General features: G+C 40.5%; 1 protein-coding gene across 2 annotated transcripts in view; it reads left to right on the top strand.

Annotated features, from left to right (window-relative positions):
* Window positions 1–15,794, top strand: part of CTTNBP2NL (CTTNBP2 N-terminal like) — a 103,086-nt gene that overhangs the window by 44,060 nt on the left and 43,232 nt on the right. For both annotated transcript variants that reach the window (XM_088475452.1, XM_088475453.1), the window contains exon 2: window positions 4,947–5,051. The gene's annotated coding sequence lies outside the window, so the exon portion shown is untranslated. The remainder of the gene's footprint in view (window positions 1–4,946; window positions 5,052–15,794) is intronic.

The following is a 15,794-nucleotide window of genomic DNA, read 5'->3' as shown; positions in this document are numbered from 1 at the left end:
GTTAGGATAACGACCCTTGTTGGTCAGTATCCTAACCCTCTCCCTCTCCCTCGCCTAACCCTCTATCCATGGTGCCTGAACATGTGTGTACAGCATTAATACATCAGTTTCTGCTACATGTGAAATGTATGTAAGTATAAGGCGCACCACACACTACAGATGCGTGCGCACCTCTGGGCCCCCGTTACTTTACTGTATAGTGTAAGTGTAAGGTGCAATATGCACTATTGTGATTGTGTCCCTCTTTTATATCTAAACTCTTCAGTTAACCTTTATTAGCCTAGAACTAACCTTAATTTAACTCTGTTAATGGTAGTTATCTGAGGTTTTGTTCAACTCTATTCCTAATTCATTAAAGCAGGTAACTTCACTAAATAATTAAAGTGAAGTATTTTGGATATGTGTTGGCAGCTGTGATACTCTTTTGGGTTTGCTTTATAAATTGTTAATGCCATCGCATCCACCAACTGCATATGTAATTGGCAGATGGGCGTAGGAACAGTCCCTTGTGCATTAGATCTTTTTAGTATTGAATGTAGTCTTCTGGCCTCATATATACATCAAATCTTGTAGAGAGTAAATGTTTTTTTTCTTTATTATAATAAAAACTATACTCTGGAGATATAAGTATTAGAATGTTTATATTTTTGTAGTTTATGCAAACAATTTGGGAAATATGTGATTTTGCCAATTTTCCCTGTCTAAGGCACCTAAAATGAAAACTGGTTAATACAACGTGCTATGAAAGTGATTCTTTGATATTGCTGTCTTTTCCAGAAGAGTTCCTTAGTTAGACATAGAAGTAGAAGAGTTCGTTAGTTAGACACAGAAGTATGTGAGGACCGCACGTCCTAGTGAGTTCTTTTAAATCACCTAGGCAGATTGTTATTATCAAAACTCAGTTTATTCTGTAGATGGCTAGACAGACATGTGACTATATAATCATTAGACAGATGCGCTTCTTTGCGGGCACAGCATACACAAATGATGGAAGTGTAGTTCCTAAATCACCAATCCATGAACACACCAATGAAGTTGGAAACAGATTATGGGGGTCATTCAGACCCGCTCGCGAGCGGCAGTACGCTCGCAAGCGGGTCGATGTTCCCCACTGTGTATGCGCACAACGGAGGGAGCTCCGTCGTGCGCATGCGCGAGACCCGGGGAGCGACGGGCTTTCCATCGCTCCAGGTCTCGCACCAAAGGGGGCGTGCTGTCGATGTTGATTGACAGCACGCCCCCTTTAGTGGGCGTGCCGGGGGCGTTCCTGCCAGACGGAGGCGTTCCCATGGGAACTAGTGATGTCAGTGGGAGTGATTTGGGCTCTGATAGAGCCAAAATCACTACAGGGCTTGCGGCAGCGAGACCCTACCGCAGGGTCTCCGTCGCAAGCCCGATGGTCACGTTGGTCAAGACCATCGCGACCATCATCATGGACGCTCGCTCTAGCTGTGTGTAGTAACCCACAGCTATGCGAGCGTCCATGAGGATGCTCCAAAAAAAGGTAGGAGGGCCCTGATTCAGAGCGAGCACTCTGGTCAGAGCGTTCAGCTCTGAATCAGGCCCTATATCCCTTAAATATTCCCACCATGTTGGAGCTAGTGGTGGATGGATTAAGGGCAATAGCCAGATTGTGACAGGTGTGAAAAATGAAGTCTGATGTGTAGAGGAGATGTATTTAGCTCTGGAAAGTGGTCAATTGAAGAGTTATAAACTACCAGCCAGTCAGCTCCTGTCATGTTACAGGCTGTGTTTAAAAAATGACACTTAGAAGCTGTTTTGTCGGTAGTTTATCCTTCTCCAATTAATCACTGTCCAGAGCTTAGCACATCTGCCCCTGTGTGTCCTTCCATCATGGCCATTGGTGACTGTTGGCTCCCTGTAGAGTCCATTCCAGGGCACCATCACACAATGACTTTGCTTTAACTTATATCTGAATAAACACGCCAACTGGCAACATTTAAGAATAACTTTTCTAACTTATAGAACAATTAACATAAATACGCACGGCATAAAATAACATGAACAAATAGAAACAACAAATAACTAGAAACTGAAAAGCATCAAGACAATGACAGTTCATGGTACATAGAAAGTGGGCTCTGGACCATTAGTGCCTTCATGCTTTAATCGCACCTCGTGGCTTCACAAAGTACATACCCCCCCCCCCTGTTATTTACAGTGATCGCAATGCAGATAAAATCACTATAATTGTTCTTATGCAAACTAATTGTGATGAAAATATGTCTAGCTCTTGGTGGAAAATTTAATTGTTTGAGGCTGTCAGTGATGGGCAGCCGAAGGAGCAATTCATTTTTGCTCAACTTGGGCCCAATAGCCACGGGTGCCAGCATTTTTGTTCACTGTCTGAAATGTCAAGCAGAAATGTGCGATAAGTTCTTAAACAGGACTAGACAGGGTTAGCCATTTTACACGGCTAAACTGGTCTAATTGGGCGCGATAGTTAATGAGTGCTCAAAAACAATTGAATTCCTAATTTGGGCACTCATTAGTTAGCGCTGCTAAAAAAAAAAATAGTTAAATCAACCCCTTGTAAAAAAACTTTTTCACTGAAACTACACCAATTCCGTGTACAGATTTGTGAACAAAAATCACAAAAGGAGACAGATGACGTAAGATGTAGCACATTAGGGGGCATATTCAATTTTGGGCGATATTTTGTAAGCAGTAAGGTTTTTCCTAGTCAGTTGAAGCAGAGAAAATCAGGCACGTTAATTAACTATGCTTTTTTCTTGCCACTTCAGAGCAAGTTCAATTTTCCCTAAAATAGTTATTTTAAGGAAAACTTTTCGGGATTTGCTTCAGAACATCTTGGACACATCGCCCCCTTATGACTAATTAAGCATTTGGAAGTTTCCAAATAGCTTAATTTTTCCATAATTACCTTACCTTCTGGCAGCTCTATCCTCGTTCTCTGCCGCCCCGACATGCTAAAGATCTCTTCTCCTCCTGAGCATCTTCAACAGTGTTGCAGGTAGCAGTGCAGCTTTCTCTTCCCTCTCCTACAGCTTCTCTAGATCTTTCTTCTTCTTGCTGAACTTAGACGGGCCGGGTCTGGAGGCCCAGACACTGCTGTTGCTGGGCCCCAGAGCTATCTCTGGTCCGGCTGGACGTCAGTACTTGCATTCCTGCACGATCTAAGACAGGTCCAGCATGTCTGCGAGAGGGGAGGAGTGCTAACGGATGATGGGAAGCAGGGCTTTGCAGCCGGTAATCCCTGATAGTCAATTTTATTTTTCGTCAACCGCGGGCTTTGGCAGCAAAAAAAATTTGCAGCCATATTTTTCAATTGAATACCGCGGGATCGGGAGCTCTCATATGTGTGGTAATTCAAAATTGCTTTACAATATCTATGTTAATTTTTGTGGGCAAAATTACACGCCCATTGCACATGCTCCTATACGTTATAAAAACATAAATTATTAATATAGATGCATATATGTGTTCCGTAAAATTGTTTTTATTTTTTATGTGCTCTGGACTTCTCAGAGTGCCCATAGTCATGTACCATATACCTGTGTGACCTTTCACATTTCATATGTCAAATGTATATGTTCTTATATTCAGTATATCAAGGCTTATTTGATGGACACTTTAGCAAGCTTCAGCATAGGATCTCAAACAACTTTGTCCTCATCCTATAGAATCGGCAAAAACTCTAGGAATAAAATATTGCCATTCACCTTCATATACATATTATATTTATATATAAAAAAAAAAAAGCCAACATAAAATCTGCTCACAAGAACCATAAACTTCAGAGCTTATCTGTCATAGCACAGCAGGTCCATATGAATCTGCAATAATTCCTGGTCCAAAAGCAATGCTCCAGCCTGCTGGTCCACAGGCTACCACAGCACAAATCCAAGCAAATATGATGTGGAGTGCCACCAGGGCCGTAGCTAGGGTAGTGCGGCCGGTGCCATCGCACAGGGCACCACAGGTCAGGGGGCGCTGTTTGGACCTGTCAAATTTCTGTTTATTATCATTCTCACTTGTAGCTTCCTTTTATTTCATCCCCAGCATCTCCTGCCTTCTCCTATCTCTTCCCTTGCCCTTCCCCCATGAGGCCATGACCCTTTTTTGGGTGCATTATGTCCCTTTGAAAAATGAGGGGGGCGCCAATGCTCTTTCTGGCACAGGGCACCAAAATGTCTAGTTACGGCTCTGAGTGCCACCAATACTTTTCGTCAGAAAGACTTCATCATACCAATACACAGATGTATAATATACATACATAATACATATACACATACATTTAGATCTCAACCTAAATTCAAAGACAACCCATTAGAAAGTCTGTTTACAGTTCCAACAATGCTCATCTAAAATCAAGGCTCTGGACTTGGTAGGTCTTCTTCGCTGGAAGTAATACACTGTACCTTCAAATAAAATAAGAGGTATATAGTGTAGTATGGCCAATCAAACAGATATAGAAACACAAGTGAAAGCGATGTACCTCAATTTATATTCAAAGAAAGCAAATCAGATAGTTCAAGTGTAGTTGCAGCAGTATTCCAACTAATGCGGACTGGTATGGAATCTTCCACAACATCAATTGCTACTGTGTAGCTACTGTGTAGCAGTTGATGTTGTGTACATGTTGTCTGGGTACTCTCCAGTATACACTGAAGGCAGTACAGTTCGCAGTGGTGAATGTCCAGGTCTCCTAGGGGTATGTACCGAAACATTAGCCAATTAAACAAAACTAGTCCTGCACTACAAATCTATTTTTTAAACAGCTGTTAGATAATGTATTTACATCTCCTAGTTATATTATGAGTAACGTGTATTGGAAGCCTTTAACCATAAAGGTGACATCTCTTGAATAATCATAGTAATAATGCTCAATTGGTTAAGTTCTTACATTTGTTAAGATGTTGAAACTAATTCATGTAAACCTACAGTACTTTGTCTGATTTCAGGGTTCCTGGATTGTATAATAAGTAGATGAAATAATATATGAAGTCCTCCTCTCTGGCTCGTATATTGACAAGGGTGACAGACCGCATATCAAGGGGAGTGAGCAGGTAACCCATGATATATTCCTTCATATAATTCATATGATTATAAAGCAGTTATCTGATTATAATGTGTGATAAATTACAGTTTTTTTTTTTCATTGTGTGTCTCCAGAGCTCTCTATTGGTCATTGTGCAGTAATTTTAAACACCCTCTTGAGTTAAGGTTGTCACTCCCCAGACTACTTCATAACATCAAATCACGCCCAGAATATTGTTTTGACGTTTCATTCATGTTTAATGGTCCTTAAGGAAAATCATTAAACATGATTGATATGTCGGAATAATGTTGGTAGGCGTGATTTGATGTTTTGAAGCCTGGAACCGCCCTTTTTGTATGTGTGTATATGTGTGTGTATGTATGTGTGTGTGTGTATATATATATATATATATATATATATATATATATATACATATATATATATATACATATATATATATATACATATACACACAGATCCAGGAGTGCCGCCTTCCTGGATCTGTATTTGGGACACGCTGTTGTTACCCTATAGGAGGGCACCAGAGCCAGTTATGAGTATGTATAGCCTGTGGAGTGCCGGTCTGTGGACATATATATATATATATATATATATACATATACATATACATATACATATACAGTCAGGTCCATAAATATTGGGACATTGACAGAATTTTAAGATTTTGGCCTCTATTCACCACCACAATGGTTTTGAATTGAAACAAACAAGATGTGCTTTAACTGCAGACTTTCAGATTTAATTTGAGGGTAATTACATCCAAATCGGGTGAACGGTGTAGGAATTACAACAGTTTCAATATGTGCCTCCCAATTTTTAAGGGGCCAAAAGTAATGGGACTATCAACTCAAAAGCTATTTCATGGACAGATGTGGGCTATTCCCTCGTTATTTCATTATCAATTAAGCAGGTAAAAGGTCTGGAGTTGATTCTAGGTGTGACATTTGCATTTGGAATCAGTTGCTGTCAACTGTCAATATGAGATCCAAAGAGCTGTCACTATCAGTGAAGCAAGCCATCATTAGGCTGAAAAATCAAAACAAACCCATCAGAGAGATAGCAAAAACATTAGGTGTGGCCAAATCAACTGTTTGGAACATTCTTAAAAAGAAAGAACGCAGCGGAGAGCTCAGCAACACCAAAAGACCCAGAAGACCACGGAAAACAACTGTGGTGGATGACAAAAGAATTATTTCTCTGGTGAAGAAAAACCCCTTCATGACAGTTGGCCAAATCAAGAACACTCTCCAGGAGGTAGATGTATATGTGTCAAAGTCAACAATGAAGAGAAGAGTTCGCAAGAGTGAATATAGAGGTTTCACCACAAGATGCAAACCATTGGTGAGCCACAAAAACAGGAAGACCAGATTAGAGTTTGCCAAACAACATCTAAAAAAGCCATTACAGTTCTGGAACAACATCCTATTGACAGATGAGACAAAGATCAACTTGTACCAGAGTGATGGGAAGAGAAGAGAAGGAAAGGAACTGCTCATGATCCAAAACATACCACCTCATCAGTGAAGCATGGTGGTGGTAGTGTCATGGCGTGGGCATGTATGGCTGCCAATGGAACTGGTTCCTTTGTATTTATTGATGATGTGACTGCTGACAAAAGCAGCAGAATGAATTCTGAAGTGTTTCGGGCAATATTATATGCTCATATTCAGTCAAATGCTCCAGAACTCATTGGACGGCGCTTCACAGTGCAGATGGAAAATGACCCGAAGCATACTGCAAAAGCAACCAAAGAGTTTTTTAAGGCTAAAAAGTGGAATGTTATGCAATGGCCAAGTCAATCCCCTGACCTGAATCCGATTGATCATGCATTTCACTTGATGAAGACAAAACTGAAGGGAAAATGCCCCAAGAACAAGCAGGAACTGAAGACATTTGCAGTAGAGGCCTGGCAGAGCATCACCAGGGATGAAACCCAGCGTCTGGTGATGTCTATGCGTTCCAGACTTCAGGCTGTAATTGCCTGCAAAGGATTTGCAACAAAGTATTAAAAAGTGAAAGTTAGATTTAGGATTGTTTAGTTTGTCCCATTACTTTTGGCCCCTTAAAAAATGGGAGGCACATATAGAAACCATTGTAATTCCTACACCATTCACCTGATTTGGATGTAATTACCCTCAAATTAAATCTGAAAGTCTGCAGTTAAAGCACATCTTGTTTGTTTCATTTCAAAGCCATTGTGGTGGTGAATAGAGGACAAAATATGAAAATTCTGTCAATGTCCCAATATTTATGGACCTTACTGTATATATTATATAATAAACTTGCCTATATACCATCACCACATCATGTGAAGCTGACAGCATTCGGCATCCAGAAGAGACGCCCACTGATGACGTCACATTCCATCGACTGTTGCCGCAGCGACTGTATAAACATAAAAACAAAGTGACTTCTGAGCAGGAAAAATCAACAGTATAAAAGCACTTTAAACCTACAAAATGGAACACATAGGTAGAATGTAATGTCCAAATATGTAGCAGAAACACTGAAATCATATAATGGGTGTATCAAATTGTTAGAGATCAGGCAATCTGGTCTGATTTCTAAAAGAATTAAAGGAAGTTTTGATATATACAAAAAAAATTAAATAAACAAAAATTCTTACATAATACAATGAAGCCCCAGGTTCTCATTGAGACCACTAGGAGCAAGCATGTCCAGTCTAAAAATCCAATGTGATTCACAGTGGAGAAGTTTCAGCGATCTATTGCCACCCCTCATAGATACAGGAATATGATCAATCATATATCTAAGTGAAGATAAATTATGTCCCTGCTGTTGAAAATGGCGTGCCACCGGCTTGTCACTATGTCCAGAGCTAATCGCAGCTCTGATGGCTGACCGATGGAGTGCCATGCATTTTCCAGGTGTCCTATCCATCTTCTCAACACACAAGAGCAGGTAATGAGATAAACAATGTATTTGTTAGTACAGCTCACTCTATTGCGTATGAAGTACCTATTGCCACTATAAGGATGACATAAGGTATTGCCAGCAGTAAGATAGCAACAGGTCAAACAATTTAAACACTTATAGCAGCCATTCTTAAGCCTAAGAAAATATTCTGTATCCTTCCGGTTCAGCACAGTAATATCAGCCTTAACCACGCTGTCTCGGATGTTATGCCCCTGGGTGTAACAGGGCATAATTGTCTTACCACTGAGATTTAAATCCAGATCTCTCTCAACAATAGACCATAACTGTTTTGAAGTCAACCTGATATTATTACTTAAATTATTAACCCAGGGCATACGTTCACAATATTTTATCTTATTTCTGGGTGACAAAAGTTGTTCTCTGGAGATGTCAAGAGCACGAGACTAGGCTTTATACAAATTCTCACGATTGTATCCCCTTTGCAGAAATGGCAACACCATAGAGTCAATCTGTGCACAGGTAGAATCATCATCACTACATATCCCGCGAGCGAGTACAAATTGAGAAAACGGTAGACCATATTTTAGGGGCTTAGGAAAGAAACTATCAGAATGTAAAATAGTACAGTAGGCTTACTGTATAGCAAAGTAGAGGTTTTACCATCACATAGGTTTTGAACATCTCGAAAATTGACAGTCTTGTCATCAACACTGTACGATGTGCATCAAACTGCTCCTTGGTTCCAGTCCAAATCAAGAAGATATCATCTATGTATCTGGCATAATAATGAATCGTACCAGATACACAGACATCACTAAAAAAGATGTCTTGCTCCGTCTGGAACATAAAGGCATTGGCGTATGATGGGGCCATGTTCGACCCCATCGCACACCCAACCAGCTGTAAATACACCTTACATCATAAATAAAGAAATTGTGGTTCGAACCATTTCTAAAAGATCATTCACCAATCCAGTATCATGACCATTATACACACTACTGCCAGTAATTATTTTTTTTATTGCTGCCAGTCCCTCAGTATTTGGAATCGCTGTATATAGACTGGTGATATCAATGCTGCACAATAAACCTGTACAAGGTATGTCATGCAGTGCTCGAATTTTATTCAAGAAAGATATGGTGTCAAGTAAATAATTTTAGGTGCTCAATAACACATGGCTGAAGTACTTAATCAAGATACACAGAAACCGTTTGGAACAAAGGGCCTGATCAGAACCGCTCGCTGTGAATCAGGGCTGGGATTTATTTTATTTTTTTTCTTCAGGCCGCTCACAGCTTTTGTGAGCGGCCTGGAGATGGTCGCGATTATCGCGACCATCAGGCTTGCGAGGAGACCCTGTGGTAGGGTCTCAGCTCTCGCAATCCCGAGTGGACTTCCTGCTCTAATAGAGCAGGAAGTGCACTACTGACATCACTTGTGGGAACGCCTGCGTTTGCTCAACCACCCCCCTACCCGCCTACAAAACGGGTCGAGCTGTCAATCAACTTCGACAGCCACCCCATTTTGTAGCGAGCCCCGGTGCGACTGAACTTCAGTCGCTCGCTGGAGCTTGCGCATGCGCACGCCGGACGTGACGCATGCGCAGGGGGGCAAACATCGACCCGCTTGCGAGTAGGTCTGAATCAGCCAAAGACCCCCGGTATGTATAAAAGCAGATAACATAGAGCATATCGCTTTTCTCTACTTTATCTGCAAACATCTAACGATTTTGCCATTGCCATACTATTGTATAATGACGGAAAATGATTCAGATGTTATTTAATAACGATAAGCACACTTTTGTGGCTTATATTTTTTTTACTTAACGACAGGATTACTTGGCTTCTGTTGCTCTCCTGTAGGGGTGCTGCACACGAGATCGCGTGATGTTTGAGATCTCGAGCATGTGCAGTGGGGTGGTCAGGATGTAAGACACAGCATATCAGCACTAGACTGATGTGTTGTGGGTCTTTCATGGATCGCCAAAGGGGGGTGGTTCTCTCCTCCACTCTGGCGGCCAAGATATTAATATATCTCTGCGTTATTGCTTGCGGCTTCACCTTGATGAGAGGCAAAGCAGGAAGAGCTATAGCATAATAAGTGCCGCTGTAGTACATCTCCCCCTTTGTTTCATCATAAATTTAATGAGAACAAGCTGTTAATTAAACAAATTACATTTTGTCCCTGTAAGCATTGTATGACTAGTGTGTTAAAATAGTAAATAATCACTAAAGCATATCAATATTTTATTTCTGTAAAACTTGTTAATGGACTGCAACTAGACAGAAGCCTTTCAATTGCCCCCTGGTAACAATGCTTTTTTTGATCTTTGTCATCAATATCCTTTTAGAACACTGTAGTGATGTGTCGAAAAAAAAAATGTAGTTGAGTGGATTCTGGGACTCCTAGGAGCCTAGGGCCTGATTCAGCTTTGGAAATAGAGTGAGATATCTCACTCAACTGATCATCTTGGTAAAACCATGCTGCACTGCAGGTGGGCAGATTTAAAATGGGCAGAGATTTAGATTTGGGAGGAGTGTGTCAAAACTGACATATAAATTGTAGAGTAATAATAAAGCTGTGCAGTATTTGTGGGCTACATTCAAAAGCAGCCAGTATTTACCCCACATGCAATTTTTTTTATGTATTTACACCCCTTGCATTGCAATATGGTTTGTCCAGGTTCACAGTTAAGTGATATTTGTCACTCTATTCCCAAAGCTGAATCAGGCCCCTAGTATGCAATGCCTAAAGAAAATCACTGCTGGCGCCTAACATTTGCTCATCTTCCTTAAATAAAAACATGCATTTTATCAACATGATTTGTAGATCTCCTGCTTATTTTTAGTTAAAATTTGATTGGTATCTTCAAAACATTATATTTTTAACATATATTTTAATATGGCTCTAGAGACACTGTTTACAAAAAAAATAAAAAATGAGGAATTAACTTTCTCCTTAAAAATTATTTTTTCCATAGGTCCTACCTTAATCAACAAAAAGATACACATGTTACGCTTGTCATTAAATAGCTATAGAATGTTTTAGAAATTAACTTCAGTAAGGTATTGTATAAATAGTTTATTTGCATTTTTGTTTGTCGTCGTCTTCACAACAGAACTGTTTATTACATTCACAATTATATGTTTCTTTGTCTAAGAATGTTTGGAGTTAGAGTTCTAGAAGTAGAGATTCACTAGCTATAGATGCACCTTCCAATTCCCTTTCTTGGGAGGCCTTTCAGTTTCCCTGAAATGAACAGTTCTGTGTGTAACTAGGTAAATTCTTTACCTTGCCTGAATGTAGAGGTTGCTGTGTCTGAGTCTCTGGCTTCTTGTTGCACTTAATCCACAGAGGAACTTCTTCATGAAATAGTCACTGAACAACCATCTGCAGATATATCTGTAAGGTGTGTACCCAGAGTAAAGGTTTTTTTTTTTTCAGTTTCATATTATTTATTTATTTATTTATTTATTATTATTATTATTATTATTATTATTATTATTATTATTATTATTTTAATGTATATAGTTAAACTGATCTTTTACTATCATCTTTGTACGAATATTTATATTTTGTGGGAACTTGATTATTTCTTGAATATTCAGCAGTTGGATGAGGTTTTGGAGCATGTTCCAAGTACTGCTATATTCTCCAGAGATTGCTTAATGCACATGTGGAACACAAGCATTTCCTTCATGTGGTTTGGACTTGTCTGACTGGTTCTGGATGGAGGTATTGCATACAGATTGCAGTCTATGAGCTTCTGTATTATCTTGCCTCTCATATGGGAGGTATGTCCTTATTATACCAGTGATTTTTAAGATTTACTAAGATTTACATACAGTACTTGGTATCCAGTCGCACACATTAAGCCATGTTTGCTACTTTGTGTGAAAATGGTAGTTAATTGAGAGTGTAGGGCAAACTTATTCAGTTATTGTTACTATAGATCTTTTTTATTTCTTTTGTTAATATATAGAACACTACCGATGCCTCAAAACATGTTTACCTATTTGTGAAAAGTTTTGCCTCATTGTATATTTTAAGAGTATATTGATATGTGATTCTTGTTTCCTTACTACTTCAAGTTGGGCAACAAATATAATTTTATAGAGATCATATGAGGTTCAAGAAAGGGCTTTTTATAATTAGCCACGGTTAATTACCGGCAGTGCTATTTTTCCAGAATAATAGGTTCAGGAACTCCTGTCAAGAGGGGCATATGTGGGCGGATCTCTAGATAAAGTGGGTGAGGCTACAGCGGGGGTGAGGCATCAGTTGCACCAAGTTTTTTTTTAAAATAGTCAGTTTAGGCTGTGGGGTGGGGATTATTATAATGTGTCAATAAAATGTATAAAACTATATAATATATATATATATATATATATATATATATATATATAAAATACATAAATATAGGTGAAAAAAATGCTGTAAAATCACACCCACACCAACAGAAAACCAAAATCTATACTAAATATATATAGGGAAAGACACATTGATTCTACATATATAAGAAAAAGCCAGATCCACATAAAATACATTGAAAAAGTATGAGCCACATAAAATACATTCCGAAGGGGCCCCAAATGCTTTTAGTAAGATGAAAAATTGTGCTTATCTGCCATCTTTATGTTCAGTTACGGCGTCAAACACTGTCTGTTCACCCACGCTATTACTGATCGGCAGCCACCAGCCTTGGGTAGGACAGAGGCAAAGCACAGTTGGGGATGGTGGTTGGGTCACCGTAAAGGTGCGTACACACTAGACAATATTTCGCATGATTCGCCCGATTTCGACGCATCGGAATAACAAATTGTGTATAATATGTCCAAATTGTGAGTGTCCACTCACGATTAGGATGACGATGCACGTACCTGCGGGTCGTACATCACATCTTCAGATCTTGCCTACAGCACTGCACATGTGTACAGTGTCAGCTTCCGGAGCCGGCCGGGGGCTGCACCTGCAGCCTCCAACGCTTACACTAGTTCAAAGGTCCTCAAACTCGGTCCTCAGTGCACAGTGCATGTTTTCCAGGTCTCTTCACAGAAGAGAAAAGAGAAAACACAGTGCATGTTTTCCAGGTCTCTTCACAGAATCAAAAGTGAAATAATTATAACCACCTGTGGACCTTTTTAAATGTGTCAGGGAGTAGTGAATACACCTGTGCAACTGCTGATTGACCAGGAAAAAGTGACCAGTCTGGGGTCCTGAGGACCGAGTTTGAGAACAACTGCACTAGTTCATACTTAGCTACTTTTTACGTTTCCTCCCCGGGAGAAGCCGGTGGGCGGTGATGGGGACGGGGATGGATTTTTCACATAATTAAGCCCTGCCCCCTCGTGGTAAATTGCAGCAAATACAGCATATTTAAATAGGGGGCTCCTACCCGTGGACTGCCGATCCTCAGGAAAATTCTCCCCATTCTGCCCACTTCACTAGGAAGTGGGCGGGATGTGGGAGAAGTGTCTACTTCTTGGGAGGTGCGGGGGGTTAACCGATAAATCATGAGCCTCCCGCAGGTTCAAGGAGAGTAAGGAAGTATGCAATAGTTTACACCATCTAAAGATTGCATAAACTACTGGGGCAAAACTCCGAAAAGTTTTTGCTTTTTGGAGTTTAGTACATAGGGGTCAGATCGTAGTCCCCATTGATAATTATGGGGACTGTGATCTGAAGTACTATTTGGCACTTTGCCGGAAATTTCTGTGAAATCTGCATTGTTATTTCAGTGCATAGCTGCAATACATAAAACTGTGCAGAAACTACAGTTTCTGTATAATTTTATGTAGAAAAACCAGCTTGATACATAGGCCCCTAAATGCCCTGATCATGGGTGTCGAGAAAGTGTTATCCCTTAGCTCCAGGAACTTATCCCGGATTCTATGGGTTAACACATGAAAGCGGGTAATTTACCAGACGCGGAAAAGGGGCTGTAAATGAGTAGCCCCTGCCGTTGAAGCTTGAGGTCACTACCATTTTCCCGGCGCAGTAAATTACCACATTTAATTGAATCCGGCCGGTAGTGTGTGCTGGAAATCTAATGAAACAACCTACATAGTATAAATGACCAAACCCAAATCAAAGAAGCCACTGATACAATTTGTGATTCTATGAATATAGTACCCAGATAATGACATTATCCACTTTATAGCTTTAATCGTAATACACAAACTAAAGAATGTGTTATTGGATATTTCCCATGAGTGCAGTTCCAAATTGACCATATTGTTGGCGAACTCCTGTACAAACTCTTCCAGTCTCCTCAATGTGCTTAAGACAGGGTAATGTCTTGCCAGCAGTTTGTATCGTCTTAATCTCTGCTTTATACTGTGATCTTAATCTACAGTATGTATAATCTGGGTTATTATCACATGAAGAATTTGCAGACCTACTAAAACAATAATGGAGTAGGAGAGGCCAAAGTTTTGAAATGAGCAGCAAAATGCTAGTGTTTAGTACCTTTATGTGGCCTGAGCCTGAAATGTGATTTGCTACAGATTTCAGAAATATGGGCATAGTTAGGAAGGGAGAAAAGGCTTCTGCCTACCTACCAAGGGCTGATGACTTCCTGTGCAAAGCATTTGAAAGCTTATTTAATAAGCATAGCAGAAGTATATATTGTATGAAAGTAGCATTGGATATGAATTGAAAATAATGCATACATGGGAAGATATATTCAAGAAGCGGTAAGGCTCATTTTATTGTATCACTGAACTAATCTGGCACTATATTCTTGGTAAATTGCAGTGGTAAAATACTTTATACTGCTGCGATAAGCGGCTATAGAAGCTCATTGTTATCACCACATATTGATACGTAGGGGCCATAGAGTGATGCAGTATATAGCTTAGGGGTGAGCGGGTTCGGATTTCTGAAATCCGAGCCCCCCCCCGATCCGAGTCAGGCTCGACTTTTCCCGTCTGACTCGGATCTGAAATCGAGGCAAAACGTCATCATCCCGCATTCCGGGTCTCGCGGGTTTTGGATCCTATATAAGGTACCCGCGTCGGCGCCATTTTCTCACTCGGCTGTGGACAGTGAAGAGGGAGGGTGGGAGTTAGGGCTGGCTGGGCTGTGTAGTGTAGTGCAGTGTAGTGTTGTGCTGTGCCGCGCTGTGCTGCTGTTGTCCATAGGGGCTGTGTCCACTCCAAAGTCCTGTGCAGTGTCCCAGTCCTAAAGGGGTGCTGTAGTGTTGTCCAGGGGGTGCTCTGTCCATCAGGGGTGCTCCCCCCAAGTGCTAAAAAAATATATTTTTTCTGTGTTTGTGAATTTTGTGCACAGTAGCTGCACGTGCATCAACAAAGTAGTGCCAAGCGCGCGCCTGTGTCATAAGAAAAGGGCCAGCTGGCTTGACCGTTAAAGGGTGCTATAACCCCCAAAGTGCACTCCAAACAAAATAAAAAATATTTTCTGTGTTTGTGAATTGTGTGCACTGTGGCTGCACGTGCATTAACAAAGGAGCAGCGCCAAGCGTGCGCCTTTGTCCCATTAGTAAAGGGCCGGCTTGTCTGTTAAAGGGTGCTGTAACTCCTAAAGTACACTCCGAACAAAATAAAAAAATATTTTCTGTGTTTGTGAATTGTGTGCACTGTGGCTGCACGTGCATTAACAAAGGAGCAGCGCCAAGCGTGCGCCTTTGTCCCATTAGTAAAGGGCCGGCTTGTCTGTTAAAGGGTGCTGTAACTCCTAAAGTACACTCCGAACAAAATAAAAAAATATTTTCTGTGTTTGTGAATTGTGTGCACTGTGGCTGCACGTGCATCAACAAAGGAGCAGCGCCAAGCGTGCGCCTGTGTCCCATAAGTAAAGGGCCGGCTGGCTCATTTCTTAAAGGGTGGTGTAA

The sequence above is a fragment of the Taudactylus pleione genome, unplaced genomic scaffold (assembly GCF_031769625.1).
Source record: "Taudactylus pleione unplaced genomic scaffold, aTauple2 ptg000172l, whole genome shotgun sequence".
NCBI classification, from domain to species: domain Eukaryota; kingdom Metazoa; phylum Chordata; class Amphibia; order Anura; family Myobatrachidae; genus Taudactylus; species Taudactylus pleione.
This window is presented reverse-complemented; position numbering and strand designations above follow the sequence as displayed.